General features: G+C 31.4%; 1 pseudogene; it reads right to left on the reverse strand.

The window, feature by feature from the left end:
* Positions 1 to 17531, reverse strand: part of LOC114402044 — a 56292-nt pseudogene that overhangs the window by 15491 nt on the left and 23270 nt on the right.

The following is a 17531-nucleotide window of genomic DNA, read 5'->3' on the forward strand; positions in this document are numbered from 1 at the left end:
TGGAAGGACCTAATGGCTGCTTTCATTAGGTAGTATCAATATAACTCTGATATGGCTCCAGATAGAATGCAACTACAAAATATGAACAAGAAAGACAATGAATTTTTCAAAGAATACGCTCAAAGGTGGAGAGATCTGGCAGCTCAAGTAGCGCCTCTGATGATGGAGAGAGAAATGATAACAATGATAGTGGACACATTGCCAGTGTTTTACTATGAGAAGATGGTAGGTTACATGCCTTCAATTTTTGTAGATTTAGTGTTTGCTAGCGAGAGGATCGAAGTGGGTCTGAGAAGAAGGAAATTTGATTATGCTGTTACTGCGAGTTCTAGTAATAAAAGACTTGGGATGAGTGGAGGGAATAAGATGGAAGGAGAAACCCATGATATGACTGTCATTCCTACATGGCCAAATTTCCTACAAGCCCCTTTAAATCCCATGTACCAATATCTTCCCCAACAATATCAATACTCAGCCAATATCAGTCCTTCCCATTACTCACCACCCTACCAACCAAGAACGCCCAATCATCCACAAAGACCACCATTAAATTGGCCACAAAATCCACCTGCTGCACATCCAAGACCAAACACCACCCCTAATACTAATCAAAATACCAACCAGGGGAGGAACTTTCCAGAAAAGAAGCTTGTAGAATTCACCCTAATTCTAATGTCGTATGTTGACTTACTCCCGTATCTGCTCGATAATGTAATGGTAGTCGTAAGCCTATCAAAGATTCCCCAACCTCCATTTCCTAGAGGATACAACTCCAATGTGACATGTTCTTATCATGGAGGAGTTCCAGGGCATTCCATTGAGCATTGTATGACCCTGAAACATAAGGTGCAAAGTCTAATCGATGCAGGCTAGCTAAGATTTGAGGAGGAGAATCGCTTGTGAATTCTGATGTCATCAAGCAATACTATGCATGATGCTTAGGGCAATTTGAAGGTTGTTGTTAGATGTTTCCAATGACTCATTAGGATTTTCAGGTTTCACAATTACATCTTTGTTTATCTATTTAACTTTCAAAAGAATGTGAATGTACATCGTTGGTTTGTTTGCTCAAGAAACTTGCGCTCCTAAGTTAATCTCCAAGTCTGCCCAATCAGAAATTGCACGTTCTACACATTTGGTAGGGGTGCCGTAAGCAGCGAGTAAAGTTGAATAAACATTTGATTGACTGTGTTTCCAAATCAAAAATAAGAAGTACAGACATTCATGTGACCTCATCTTATCATTCTTAAAAGTTTTCTTTCTCTAGAAAAAAAGATGAGTTATGAAGAACAAGAGTCATTTGACTTAATCTTTCAATTGAAAATCCTTTAAATATTTCTTGTCCTTGAAAATTCTTTTTCGAGAACCTGCACAGTTTCTTTCATTTCTTCTTGCTACAAGGTCATGACAAACGACAACAACATATACCTCCAAACCCTACACCAGGGCAATGATAGGCACTATGCATGAGCTTCAAGTGAACCTAGGGGCAGACAAGAAGTCCTCACCCGATAGGTTAAAACCCCAAAAGGGTGGCCTAGGAAAAAGTTAGGGAAATAAAAAAGGAAAAACAATCAGGGGCATGTTATCAAAGGTTTTGTCCCAAAATCCAAACTGTAAAAGTCTTTAGTCAAGATTTGAAATGACACATGACCGTGTTTCATCTTCCCAAACACTAATTTATCCCTTGTTACCCCTTCCGAGCCAAATCATATTTGTTTTCTTTTTAAAAAAAACAACAAAAAAAAACCTAAGTAGGAAGCACTGCTAAACTGGAAGAAAGAGCAATGCAAACAACACATGCATGAGGTTTACCAAACTCTAGGTTGGGCAACAACGATGTTAAGAAAAAAAGCATAAAGCAAATTCACCAAAGGCGAGTGAAAGAAAAAAAAAAGAGACAAAAGATCTCCAAATTTTACAAGGAAGGCACAAAAGTGCAATAAAGATTAATGAATAAAACAAAAGGAGTAGAGCTCAACCCAAAAAAGTTGGAATGAATAAAAGTACAAGTAAGGCTCTTAAGGTTCTTACTCAATATAACCCTGAAACACTCTTTGAGCCTCTCTAATCCTTTCTTTCATAGCCTTCTTAGCCCTAACCACGTTACAAGCCCAATAAAGTCCATGTGAATCAAGAAATGATTAATTTTGCTTTTGAGTTTGGATTTTGGAATAGAACCCGCACACGCTTGTGATTGTTAAAAAAAAAAACCTTAGGTTTGCACTTGCACATTTGAGAAGACAACTCATTTGACCAGGAGCTCATGGGAGATGCCCAAAGACAATTGTGATAGTAAGGTACATCTGATGTTAGTCTCTCATGCAAACTCCTTAGGATTCCTTTCAAATCCAAGAGTAGCCTTCGCTATATAAATTCTTTTGGGATCAGCCCATGTCATCAATTTTCAGCAGGATCGACAGACCCTTGGCATTACTTTATGATCTTAAATCAGGAAAGTTTCACTTGGTCATATAACAAAGTGTAACAATCCATTTCCATCCTTCAATGGTGCATACGATCAGTCCCAAAGCCTTATATTTTCTTGCTGTGCAGAATAATCGAAGTTTTTAAACAAAAAAGAATGATTAAAAAGGATTGTTACACTGCAGTCATCCAAAATTGTCAAGTGATTAAGTCAAACAAAATGTACACTCTGATGGAGTTTCCGAAGGGATCTACAAAAGATAGGATGAGATTGCATGAATTATCACGTCCTTCAGAAAGAGGCAGTCAATCTTCTTCATAAAAAAACAAACAAAAAAAATCACAAAAGAGGAAAAGAATGTCATAAGCATTGCACAATTTTCATGAGTCAAAACCTTTTGCATTGCTAGATACAAAGCCTACATTTACCGGATTTCAGGATGAAATTTGCATGCCTTTGCATTCCATAACTCATGCTCCATATCAGGCTATAAGTGCATAGATTTCTCTTTATATGCCAGTTTCCAAAATCCAATGTCCTATCTTTTGAGTTTGGGATAAGTGACCCTTTTAAAGACTCAACCTCTTGCTTTCTTATATGGTCGATCCCTTGGGTACTAGTATCTATTGGCATGTTTCATAGGACTCAACGTTCTTTGCATTTAGTTTCGCAGGACTCAACATCCTTTGCTTTATGTTTTCATATGACTCAACGTTCTTTGCTTTTAGTTTTGCAGGACCTAACGTCCTTTGCTTTATGTTTTCATAGGACTCAATGTCCTCACCTTTATGTCTCATAGGACTCAACATCCTCGCCTTTATTTTTCATAGGACTCAACTCCCTCTATCTTTATTTTTTGCAGGACTCAACATCCTCTGTCTTTATGCTTTCATAGAACTCAACATCCTTACCTTTAGGTTTCCATAGGACTCAACGTCCTTGCCTTTATCTTTCATAGGACTTAAATGTCCTCTTTCTTTATGTTTCCATAGGACTCAACGTCCTCGCCTTTATTTTTCACAGGACTCAACGTCCTCTATCTTTATGTTTCCATAGGGCTCAACATCCTCGCCTTTATGTTTTCATAGGACTCAATGTCCTTTGTCTTTATGTTTCCATAGGACTCAACGTCCTCGCTTTTTTTCATAGGACTCAATGTCCTCTATCTTTATGTTTCCATAGGACTCAATGTCCTTGCCTTTATTTTTCATAGGACTCAACGTCCTCTATCTTTATTTTTCACAGGACTCAACGTCCTCTGTCGTTTTTTCATAGGACTTAATATCCTCTGTCTTTATGTTTCCATAGGACTCAATGTCCTCGCCTTTATTTTTCATAGGACTCAACGTCCTATGTCTTTATTTTTCACAGGACTCAATGTCCTCTGTCTTTATGTTTCCATAGGACTCAACATCCTCGCCTTTATGTTTCATAGGATTCAACGTCCTCTGTTTTTATGCTTTCGTAGGACTCAACGTCCTTGCCTTTATGTTTTCATAGGACTCAACGTCCTTTGTCTTTATGTTTTCAAAGACTTTAATGTCTTCTGTTTTATGCTTTTCAAAGACTTCAATGTCTTCTACTTTTATACTTTTCAAAGACTTCAATGTCTTTTGTTTTTATGCTTTCAATGACTTCAATGTCTTCTGCTTTTATGCTTTAACAAGACTTCAATGTCTTCTGCTTTTATGCTTTTCAAAGACTTCAATGTCTTATGCATAAAATGTCTTATGCTTTTATGCTTTTCAAAGACTTCAATGTCTTATGTTTTTATGTTTTTCAAAGACTTCAATGTCTTATGTTTTTACACTTTACAAGACTTCAATGTCAATGTCCTCTGCTTTTATGCCCTATAGGACTCCAATGTCCTCCATTTTATGTTTTATAGGACTTCAAGGTCCTCTGTTTGGTGTTAGAAGACTTCAATGTCTTTTTGTTTTTTGGTTTCATTTTTTTGTTTTCTTTGGCGTCCGATTTTGAATAGCCAGATCACTCGAATGAAATTAGTGTCATTATCTTTAATTATCTTTTATTTTCAATAAAAGATAAGTAAAGAGAGGCAACTGTTAGACCCTAATTTCATCCAGGTATAATGTTTTTATTCAGATATGATGTTTTGATCATTGCTAATCAAGTTACAATGTTTGGCACCAGTTACAGCGCAAGGCCAAGGGGTTGCGCAAGGTTTTGATGGTTGTTTGTCAGTTCCAGAAACAAAAGCCACAAGGAATGCACAAAATGGTCATTTCCTATAGTTTTCTAACCCTAAACTCGCCCAGGCTAGCATCTAGCTCGCCTCGGCCATGAAATTTCTTCAGCCTTAAGCAAGCTACTCGCCTAGGCAAGTTTTTGACTTCAAGCCTAAGCAAGCAGCTCACATGGGCGAGCTCCAGCACACCTAGGCGAGCTTCCCTTGCACCAAATGACTTTTTCTATAAATTGCCATGCAGGGGGGAGGGTTTAAGGGGTTGGAACTGAAGAAAACAAAGGAAAAATGCAGAAGGAAAAGGAGAAGAAGAAAAGTAAAGTCGAGGTGTTGCAGAATTGTGATCGTGAATCATTTCCTTCGCCATTTCTCTTGTTAGTCTTGTGACCTGCACAACAATCGGTTAGTTTTTCTTAAGGATCGGGTGTAATCTTTGTACCCTTATGTATCCCTCTTGATATTATATATGTAATCTTTTCTACTCAAATATCACTTGAGATCGTTTTCAGGTTCAACGTCTTAACGACTCCCTCTGCTTTTCGAAATCTAAAACTTCGTTTCAAGATCCAATGCGTTAACGACTCTTTGTTTGCAATTAAAATAAATATTTCAAAAAAAAAACATAAAATCAATTCAACACACAAACATTCAGACTTAAAGAACTACGTAGGTCTAATTTACTCATTGCACTTGAGGATACGTAGGAACAAGGACAACACCCTTTCGATTCAAAAAAAAATAATATTAAATAAATAAAAATAATATAGTAAAAGAAAAGAAATTCACCGCTCTTGGAAAAATAATTAATTATGTAGTCACGTTATTTTTATTGCACACTCGATTAAAGGTTGTCGTTCTTTGTGACGAGCGCATAGGGTGCTAATATCTTCCCTATGCGTAAACAACTCCCGAACCATTCTTTTCAAAATTCGCAGATTTCTTTTGGTTTTTCTAACATTTTCCTCGAATAAACGTTGGTGGCGACTCTTACTCATTTTCTCCCTAGGAGACGAACGTGCTTTTATTCATTTATTTTCCGCGTCCCGTCGTAAGGTAGGTTGCGATAGTGGCCTTAGTCCCTCTTGCAACAGCTTGGGGGAGTCGAAGAGTGAGAGCGTGAGAGAGTGGAGGTAGAAATGAAATATTAAAAACAACAAAAATATTCTAAGACGATTTTCACAAAACTATCGTAAAGTTGTTACATTTATTTACAAAAATACCTTCATATTTCTTTCTAAATTATTTTTTGATCAACCGACGTAAAATCAACATCATAAAAAGTAATTTTTGTAATAGTGCATACTATTTTTAATACAATTATCATATATTACAACTCAATAATCATCGTGCATTTTGTACTCTAGATCTGTTTATCCAATATTGGTACAACTAGTGCTACATTGGATGCTATTAATACATTTTTTTTTTCCAATTAAAAAACATCATTGTTCATTTTTATATTTCCCTCCTTTTAATCCAACAAAATGTAGTAATTTTTTAATTACCCAGAGTGGGATTTGTGCAAAAACATTAGGTTTGCCAATATGAATACAAGAATTACATTGGGATCTTTAATCATATTCATGCCTACTACCAACCAGCTCCTTCTTGGACATGGGCTTAATTCTGATGGATCCATTAAGTAAGGTCAACGACTCATTGATTATGATGAAATTAGGTAAAAAATATTAATTAGAAAGATGCTAATATTGATTAAGTAATTAAAGATCTTTTTTATGAAAAAAAAAAGTATTATCAACACATCCTTATCAAGTGGTTAATATATAGGTCTAAATATCAACTGAATGTAATCTTCTTAATTATGTCCTTGACTTGGATCTTTAAATTAAGATCTTTTTTATGAAAAAAAAAAGTATTATCAACACACCCTTATCAAGTGGTTAATATATAGGTCTAAATATGAACTGAATGTAATCTTCTTAATTATGTCCTTGACTTGGATCTTTAAATTAATTAAAAGTCGAACTAAAACTATCTCATGACATAAATGCCGAAGCAAGCTCCTAGTTCTTTTGTCTATGGCCTTGACCTTGTATGTTTATATTAAGATGATGATAATGATATTAAAATTATATTTTAATAAGACAACTTATGTATAGTTCTATATATGTGTTGTTTGTACTATTTATTAATTAAAATTAGAGTTCCACCACGGTGATTTATATAATTTTTTAATGTAAATTTTTATTTCACGGATTACCGAAGTGAAATTTGAATTCAAATTTATAAACAACACCTATAGAACTATATCTAAGTTTTGTCCATTTTAATATCACAAGTAGTTAGTGCCATATCTAGATCAAGCAATGCAAAAAAATTGTCATCCTTATAGCATAGTTTAGTCTTAATTTCTTGATTTTAGCAGTGTTGTCACTTATTGTGAATACAGATATAAAAGAACTTACGAATACAGATAGTAGGAGGCTGCAATTATATAGGATTGATTTTAGTGTGGCTGCTACTTAATTAGCGGTTAGAGTGTCATCAGATTCACCGGAGAAGATGGCAGTGGTGGGAGAAGGAGAGGCAAGAAGTAGAAGGATTGAAACTGAAATTTGAAGGGCAAAATGGGAATAAGATAAACCAGATACTTCCATTAATTGTGCTGATGTTTATCATAGAAAAACTATTAAGTTGAATTTTTTTAAAAAAATCAAATAAAAACATCAAATAAACAAATGTGACAAAAAAATATAAGATTTAACCATAACTGAATTTATTAATTAATAAATAATATAATACATCATTTAATAAAATATAAAAAAACATTTGAGACTTTTCAAAATTAGACATTTTTCTCATTGTCAGCTCTATAAAGGGCAGTGGCCAACTAGCTATATCCCAATACATGAACGGGTAACAGTTAATTTATAAAGCTATCCCAAGTACGTTGTATCATAATTTTTGGGTTGGCTCAATCTAAACCAACTAAACTATATCCTCATATCTTCTTTTTCCTTCCTTTCACATATGTCCCCTTCGAGGAGAAGGCCCCTTGTCTAAAGCAAGGCGAAAATCAACTTTCTGTTTGTTAATAGACCATTAACAATATTTTATCTAACATTTTGACTTTTTATGCTTTTCCTCCATGCTAAAAGCATATATACAACTTCACTTACACAATACGGGCTCATACATCAATATGTATTATTGCCTCATTTTCTTTAATTAGTTGAGTTTAGTTGTATGATTGTTTTCTGATATAAAAAAAAAAAATTATGATTGTTAATTAAGATCATTTCATAGCAGAGAATCGTGTTTATATACTATTAATATTTTAACTTAATTTTGAGACACTCGCATGAAATTGAGTTTGATAAACTATTTTTCTTAAAAAATATTTTTTTTCTATAGTTTATTGAAAAAAATTTGAAAAAAATTATTATCTTTTTAAAAGTATTTTTTGCTATACATGAGAAACATGTTGCCTTCCTCACTTTTCATTACACTCTCAAAGATAAGTTTAAGTATTCTTTCTCTTAACATATCTTTAAACAATAATATTTTTCGGTGGTAATATGATATGATAAGAAAAAAGAAATAGTGAAAAAAAAATAAGAGATATTAATAGGATATTTAAAAACATGGAGTATCTAAAAATCATTGTGTAATATCTCATTTTTCGTAAATAAATTTAAAAATATTTTTATTTAAAAATAAATAGAGTTTTAGAAAAATGATAAGGTTTTTATAATTAAATAAATGAGAGGAAATAACTTTATTAATTAAAATAATGGTTTGAAGAAAAATAAAAAGGATATTTTATTTATTCATTTGATAGGAAATAAAATAGTATTCATTTTTATAAAATAAATAAATAAATAAAAATAGAGTAAATAAAAAGCTCAGAGTACCCTAACTATAAATAGAGACATAATAGGTCACTCTTTACATTTAAGACACGTTTTTGCGCTCTCTTCCTCTCATATCCATTTTTCCTTCTTCTTTTCCCAAAACTCTCTCTTTTTCCCGCATATACTCACACTTGTCTCAGTAAAACGACGATCTCGGACTCGTTACCCGTTAGATCATCAAGAAATTTGAACGCGTAGTTCAAAACTTATTTCGCTCACACCCATCGTTGAAATTTTTGAGATAATGTCTGTGGTGGAAGAAATGTCCTTCACGCTGAGCTTTTTCTTTGCTCGCAGACACCCAAAACCTGTCCCAGTAATACTATGCTCCTGGACTTGTTAATCGTTGGATCGTCGTAAAATTTTGACACCACCTTCAGAACCTATTTTCTCACATTCTCAATGTTGGGATTGCGAAATAATGTTTTTGCAAACAGACATTAGTCTCGCATGTTGACAGTAAAATGAAGGCTACAATCTCTTCTCCTTCTCTCTAACGCTTGGAACCCTAATAGAGCAAACAAAGGAAAAGCTTGAGGAATCTTAGGGAACTGCTAGAGACACCGCTCTCACTGCCAGACTACACACGTGAGCCCGCTTAGAGGTAAGGGATGAGTTTATCGCAATTGGGGTTAGAATGAACATGTGTAGGAATTCTTAGGGGATCAAATTGAGATTTATTTTGGGATGTTTATTGTATTGTAATTCATCATGTATGATTATAATTGCGAGATTGTTATATTGGGATCATGAAATTATTATTGAAATTGTGTATAAGTGATAAATTGAATATGTGATGAATTGTGAGATAACATGTTGCATTGAGATCATAATATTGTTATTGAGATTGAGTATAAGTGCAAAGTTGAACATGTGTTAATTTTTGAGATACAGGTAAACATGTAATGGTGAATTGTGACATTATGATATGTTAAATTGTGGACATGAGATTTGCTTGTGAATAAGTGTGTGGTTAACACTTGATTTGACAATACTTGTGTTGTGAGCTGTGAATTATACAATAATCCAACTGGTATTTACCTTAAGAAAAGTGTTTGTGCACAGTGTTAAACGGAAAGTGTAGGATTCCTAGATAAGAACCTAAAACGTTAAATTGTAGCGTAATGTGTTAAACATGTTTGAAACATGAGTGTGAGGTCGTGGGTATTGTATAATTCATGAGTAGTGTCGGCGTGCAAAAATTGTTTTAGGGGTTGGACCTGAATCAGGAAGGTGAGGCCTAACGGATTCTTCAGAGTCCTGACCTTGGGGGTAAAGACACTCAGTTTGAGTGCTCCTTTAAGTCTATGTTGATCCTATATGGTTGGAGCATTATCACAAAACAGAGTGACTCTGACTAGTCACCTTATGATTTTACGTGAGAGTGACCTGACATACCCATTGTGTGGTGTGTCTTGTTATGTACTCCTAAGCACCCCAGTGTGGTTTTTCACTGACATGGTACCACATTGCATATAGGCTTGAGTCTTAGTAAAATTGTTGCATAACGCCTGCTAATTGTTTATTATGAAATTGATGAGTGTTATTAAGTCTTGATCCGAGTGTGTGATTCATGTGTAATATGATGGATGATTGAAAAGTGAATTTTAAATGATAAGGTGGTGAAGTGATGTGGATTGTATTAAGTTGAACTATGTTATAAATACTTCTATAATTTATTTTGATCATGTCTTTGTTTATTTGTATTTTTTTAGAAATGTGATAACTCACTCCCTATGTGTTATTTGTGTTTGGATCATGTGATGATCTCAAACCTTGTGTTCGTGAGAACAGATGACTAGGTGAATGACTTTGAAGAACCTCGTGCTAGAGGATGCATGACACAATGTTCTAATAAAATGTGACATTGGGGATGAGTTTTATTTTAATTGCATGATGTTATTTTATTTTACCTCACTGATTTAACAAAATTTCTTTTGTAAACTTTGACGTCCTTGTTCTAAGTCAGATATGTTTTTAATAAGTTTTATTTGATAATAGTGAAGTGAATGTGAACTTTTTACCTACGTGAATTTGTTTATCTATATTTTTATATATTTTATTTATTTATGTCAGAGTAGAGGGTGTCGCACATTGTTCATCTATAAATGTGTTACATAAACTATACTCCCTACATAAACTATACTCCTTCCATCTAAAAATTAAGGTTATTTTACACAGATAAAAAAATAATAAATAGATGAAAGAAAGTAGTATTTTAACAAAATTAACCTTATATCTATGAGTGTTCACGGCCTAGTTATGTCAAGTTTGACTAAACTCATTACTTAAACCAATCAAAATTGTACGTGTTAGGTTGAGTCGGGTTTATGCAATTTTATTAGCAAACCTAATCCAACTCAATCCAATCATAAACAACTTGGGCCAATCATAAACAACTTGGGTTGGGTGATTGGATCTGAATATTTAAAAATTATTTTTTATTTTGTAAAAATTAAAAATTTTTAGAATAATAATTTATTTTGCCAAAAGTTTTGTAAATATATATTGATTAAATGTATTCAAAAGAGATCAAATTGTGATAATACTTGACTAATAGAATTAATTATTTCAATGCTAAAATAGTATTTTATTTTAGATAAAATAAAATATTATATTTGCATGAGAAAACATAAACAAAATCAAAATAAAGATAAAACAACTTAAAAAAGAAAAAAATCATAGTTGATTTAATTTAATAAAGTATGTTTGCTAAAAATTAATATGTTTTATATTTAATAATTTAATTTATATATAACAAAAAATTTAATTATATGTTATAGGTTGAGTTGAGTTGGATTGGGTTAAAAATGAAATCTGCAACTCAACTCGTACTTTGATTGGGTTACTTATATTATCATTAAATTCATTTATATATTTCGTTGTTTACCATTGATATTATAAGGGATATAAGAAAAATAAAAAAGTAATTAATGTTATATTGAAAAACTAAAATTACAATTATTTTAGAATAAATTTTTTCTCTTATACAATAATTATAATGATACGAAAGAAGTAATATTAAAAATATCATTAGAATTTAAATAAATTAACTAATTATGTGAAAAATTTATATTATTATTTAATCATAGATTGATAATATAATTAAAAATTAATAATTATTATAAGAATTACTTTAAATTCATATTTACAGTTCCATAGATTAAAAAAATAATTCCATAATTAAAGTGGAAAGTAGGTAATGATAACTCGTAAACTTACAAATTTAATTTATAAATATTATTAGTATTTTTATACATCATTAATCAATTAAAATTTTCTCTAATTATAATTTTTATAAAAATTATTAAAATGATTAATAATTTAATTCAGGAATGGATCCAAAAATCTATTAAAAGGGCTGAATTTCCTTTTCTTTCTTTGTAATTTTTTAAATGTGTAACTTCTAATAAATAATATATTTTAAAATTTTATTATTTTTACACATAAAATTAAAATTAATTTTTATTTGAAATGATAATAATTGTAGCCATCTCTGTCCCCCTCTAGATTCGTCTCTAGTTTTATTATACATAATACTATCCATGTCCTTAAGGTTATATCCGACAAGATATTTCAGTTAGCTTTTAACTTTATTTACTAGCTGGAAAATTTGTTTGACTGTTCGGTAAACAAACTTTTTTTAGTAGCTTATATCATTTTTTAAATGCTATTTGAGAAGTAGTGTTGTTTAAAACACTAGCTTCTAGCTTTTAACTTTTTATATTTTGTTTCATTTTTATCCTCAACATATTTATCTAATTTCATAATTATCCTTTTAAAATAAATCAAGACTTTATTATCTTTTTATCATTTTACATTTTTCAACAGTTAATTTTACCGAATACTTATAATTTAATAAGCTAACTTTTCAACTTTCAATTTTTAGCTATCAACTAGCTTTCTAGCTTCCAGCTAGTATTTTAGCTTCCAGATAGTTTTGTCAAACATAACCTAAATATAAGTCTCTTTTAACTAATTCACATCCTTTAAGAAAGTTGGTTAATTTAGTTAATAGCATTAAATTTGTTAATTATTTATGTCATCTCTCTTTTTCTACTTAATTATTTTTTACCTAATTAATTAATATTTATTAGTTTTCTTCTCCAATCCTTAGAAGAGAGAATGTATTTATCTTCTCAATTCATAACATTTATTTTAAATTAATTAAGGATATTTTGGTCAAAATAATTAATACAAAATATAACTTTAAAAAGTCTTATAAAAAGAGACAAATAAAATTTTAAAAAAATCTTATATTTAAGGATGGATAATATAATTTATAATTATAATATTTCTTTCGTCTTAAAATAAATTTCGCATTTAACAAAATATCTTAATATAAATTTCATGTTAACTTTTTAATATAATATTTATTTTATTTTTATTAGTTTTTTATTTGTATAAAATAACTTAAAATAACATTTATTTTGAGTAGAATGATATAATATTTTCATGTACAGTTAACAATGATGATATTGAAGTTTGAACATAAGACATAACACAAACTATTCAAACTTCTTAATCATATAAAAACTTTTACTAATACTACTTTCTAATTAAATTCCAAAATTAATTGAAATAATCCAGAAAGCACTTTAATATATTAATTTCTTTGGGGTGGTCTGGACAGAATGGTGTCTTTTCTTCTTTGATGACCCGTGGAGGCCAGATTCATGAAGCAAAAATCATGCCACAGTTGAATAATGTATCCAACCTTAGATATTTCTGTCGTCGTTAATTCCATCAATTGTTCCATCCAAGTAAAGGTGCGTCCCAAAAATTCCAAATTGACAAAGATGCCTAGTAACGTCATATGATATGAGAAGAAGACTTACACTTACCCGATAGATTTACACTTTGTAACTTTGTTACACCAAGTACAGACAACTTTGTCATACAAAAATAAAGGGATTAATTATTATATTATGACATGTGCATGAACGTTATGAGTGCGCATGAAAACGAGGGGTTGAATTGTAAGTAGGCAATGGGTAGTGTGGTAGGTGTCACTCGTGGCACTTAAATCCAAACGCAATACATTATTATTGTGTTTACAGCATACCTGATTCTCACGCCAGAAGAAGACTCGAACATGTTATATTCAGATTATTAGCATAATCTTCTAATTAATTGAGTTAATGAGTTAATTACATTATAAAATTAATGATATTATTATATATAACACTAAAATTTTTAATATATATTTAATACGTACGTAAATTTAAATAAATTTTGTGACAATTAATTTTGATATAAATCATATGAATTATTTAATCCGTATTTTTTTTAAAAATAAAAAAAATATTTTATATTGGTTTTTTGGTTTTTTTTTTAATTTCTTAAAGTTTTATTTTTTTTAATTATTAATATGTTAAACTACTCAATTGTGCATTAATTTTTTTTACTATTACAAAATTTAATATATATTAAATTTTGTAATGGTAAATATTTTTTATTTTTTAAAAAATATATGGATTAAATAATCCGTATGATTTATATCAAAATTAATTGTCACAAAATTTATTATTTAAATTTACATGCACATTAAATATACATTAAAAATTTTAGTGTTATGTATAGTAACATTATTTATTTTATAACATAATTGACTCATTAGCTTAGTTGGTTAGAACGTTGTGCTAATAACCTGAAAGTCACAAGTTCGAGTCTTGCTTAATACTGTTGGGTGCACCTAGCAACACCCTAGTAGAATCTATCTTCACTTCTTATAAATATGTAAATAGTATATTTGTTGGTGTGAGTAAAAATGTTGGAAAATTTGAGGGGATAAATCACATGGGAGATCTTTATTAATGTGTTTCGAGTTAACCACACAATTGAATTTGATATCACATTTTAATTGAAAATCTTAAGGTATTAGATTTGTGAGTCTTTCTCACTTATATGTTGTACAACTTTTTCATTCCTACCCATTGTAGGACTCCACCTTCTCACTTGAACTCTAACAATCTCTCCCTAAGTGTAAGTCTCTTTCACATGATAGCTCCCCCTTAAGCTGAAGCCATTTTCCATCCATGAGTACTCAACGGTGGCCCTCAGAGCCATTATGCTCTAGTTACCACTGCCTTTCCACCTTTCATGACAACATACGGGACACGCCGTCTAGCCTTCACCATAAGAAAGACTTTCGATACAAGGGATCTTATGATTGGATCCACCGTTGAATCCATTATACCTGTCCGAGAGAGTCACCACGTCGAACCATCGGCTCTAAGGGAGGTAAATCATTGGGGAGATCTTCATAGATGGACCTTAAGCCAACCACACAAGTGAACTTGACACTATTTTTAACCTAAAACCTTAAGGCGGTCTCCTCACGTACATATTGCTCAACTTTCTTATTCCTACCCAATGTGGGACTTCACCTTCACACTTGAACTCCAACACTAATTATAAAGATTTTATGTCATGTTTATAACAGGTCTGACTAATTTGTTACTTTCAATTGGTGAATCAAGGAGGAGTACATTATGAATAAATCGAAAGTGATTTTATGAATGTTGATGTTATAATTAAGTATCGACATTAGAATTAGGTATATCTTTTGTTTGGAAAGATTGAAAGTCATTCAAATGCATGATTGAATAAAGGTTTGATCGTTGTGTGGAACGGCTTATTGGAAGCAAAATGTCCATTTCAATTGGATAATCGAAATGTGAAAGTTGGCAAAAGGAGTTACTTGGTGAAATATATAGAAAATGTCTAAGGGTTGGATGAATTCAACTTATGAAAGAGTTTTGGAAAACAAACAACGTTTGATGACATCAATGAATTCATATTGAAGATAAGTGGTTCTTAAACGTGCAACCGAAAATGATTATTTGTGGTTTTTCGACAAAAAGCGAAAGGGTAATTATCAATGATTTTTTCGACAAAAATAATGAGAAGACATGTGGCAATATCTAGTTAGTCTATTTGAATGTAATGTAGACATGTGTAAATCTTGTAATTCGACCGTTGAGTCGACAAAACTATAAATAGGTACTTTGGTAGCCATTTTTCCCTAGTTACGAAGATTGCACAAATTTTGTTACACCAACACACAAGACTTGGGAAAAGGCTATCATTCTTAAGAACAAAGTGTACATTCAAACCTATACTTTAATACAATTTACATTTTCTGCCAATGCATTCTATTGATGAATTTAGTTTTCTACAATTCTCTACTTCTACCTTTCTTCTCCAAACTTTAAGCTATTTCCAATCACCATTTCTTCTCTAAACTTTATTCTTTTATTTCATGCACTTTTACATTTTGAGCACTTTACTTTCTACTTATTTCGTATTTTGTGCATCTCATTCCAATTTAACATTGCTTTTTATTTTAAATTTGTATTTCTTGTTTATTTCATCAACAATTATATTTTTACTTGTGAAGATATTTTAACTTTGCATAAATTTCTAACTATCCTATCTCAAATTGATTTTGATTGATGTTACAATTACAAATTAACATACTTATTGATTCAAATATGAAATTGATCTTGATTTTGAAATAATCATTTTGGATAACTTATGGAACAAAATAATATTAAGATCAAAGTGATTTTCCTTTGAAATAATCTCATTTATCTAAGTTGAAAGTTTAAAACATTGCTAGTTTAATAAAAAAAAGAACTCATGTTTGTGATTTTGTCTGAATAAATAAAATAAGTTATTTGTGCTTCATTAGAATCAAGAGTGGAAGATCATTGATCAAACCAAAAGGATCTCAAACCTTAGAATTGTTGAGTCTGGCTGCGTCCAAGTCACATTAGGTTGTACCAAACAATTATATCCCTAAGGTTTTGATGTTAACAAAGTATAAATTTTATGTACTAATATTTCTTGCTTAAGTTATAGATTATTTTATCTTTATGAGATACAAATAGAAAAGCATGAGCAGAAGAGTTCTAGACGATAGGCAAAGTACTAGTCATTGGACAATACTACTTCTGCGTCCAGCCCTGAAAAGACAAGTGCTTTCGCACTTGGCTTGCAATGCAAAAGCAATGGAACAGTTACTCAATCCTCAAGAACTGAAAACAATCACAAGAAAGTAACGTCCACGGACTCGATAAGAAACTCGTGCTTTAGCACACAAAAGGGAAGATTTAAAATGTCTTGTCTTGACATTCTTAAATCCTTTTGTCTTATGTTGTTAACTTTTCTTTTAATTTATACGCTGAAAGTCAGCTTTGAGAGCTAGGCGACATTGGCAAACTGTACTTCTCTGAAGATATGATGTAGAAAACATTTGTGGTCCCCACTTTCTCTCTTTGCACAGTAAAGACCTTGTGTAAAACTCCAAAGCTATTAGACAACGGCTAGTGGGGATCTTTCAACAGATCAAAGCTCTAAAGTCTATATAAAGCCTAAAGATGTCTATGTTAAGGTTGTCAAAAAACAAGAAAATATTCTGAGAGAAAATGAACTAGTCTTGTAACATTATTAGTCCATTGGATGAAGGAAACTTAAGCGAATTGAGTGAATCTTAGCGTTGCTAAGTTAGCAAGTTTCATAGTATTCGAACTTATTGTCTAAACAATCATTGAGTGATTAGAATACTTTTTCTATCAAATGTATACTATTTGTGAAAGCCAGGAATGGCTTAGTGACAAAGAATACTTGGGTCTTAATCTTAGGGGGAGATTAAGTGTAATGCCAGAAGTGGCCTACAAAGTACTCGTTGTAGCCAAAAGTGGCATAGAGAATACTTAATTGTAATAAGAGATTTGATTAGTGGAACCCTTCAAATTTTGAAGGAGAACTAGACGTAGCGCAAGAGTTGAGGTGAACCGGTACGAAACCTTTGTGTTTTCATTACTGCTTCTATATAACTTGTTCTTTTTTAAGTCACTTCTATACTATCATATCCAAGTTTCACAAACTAGTTTTCCAAGCACAAAGCTATTTCAAACCTTTTGGACGAAACCCTTCATCCATTGATATTTGCTTTAAGAAAAGTCTTTTATAGTTTTCGAAAGACCAAGCTTTATCCATCACACTATTCAACCCC

This window comes from Glycine soja, chromosome 20, assembly GCF_004193775.1.
Source record: "Glycine soja cultivar W05 chromosome 20, ASM419377v2, whole genome shotgun sequence".
Taxonomy (NCBI): domain Eukaryota; kingdom Viridiplantae; phylum Streptophyta; class Magnoliopsida; order Fabales; family Fabaceae; genus Glycine; species Glycine soja.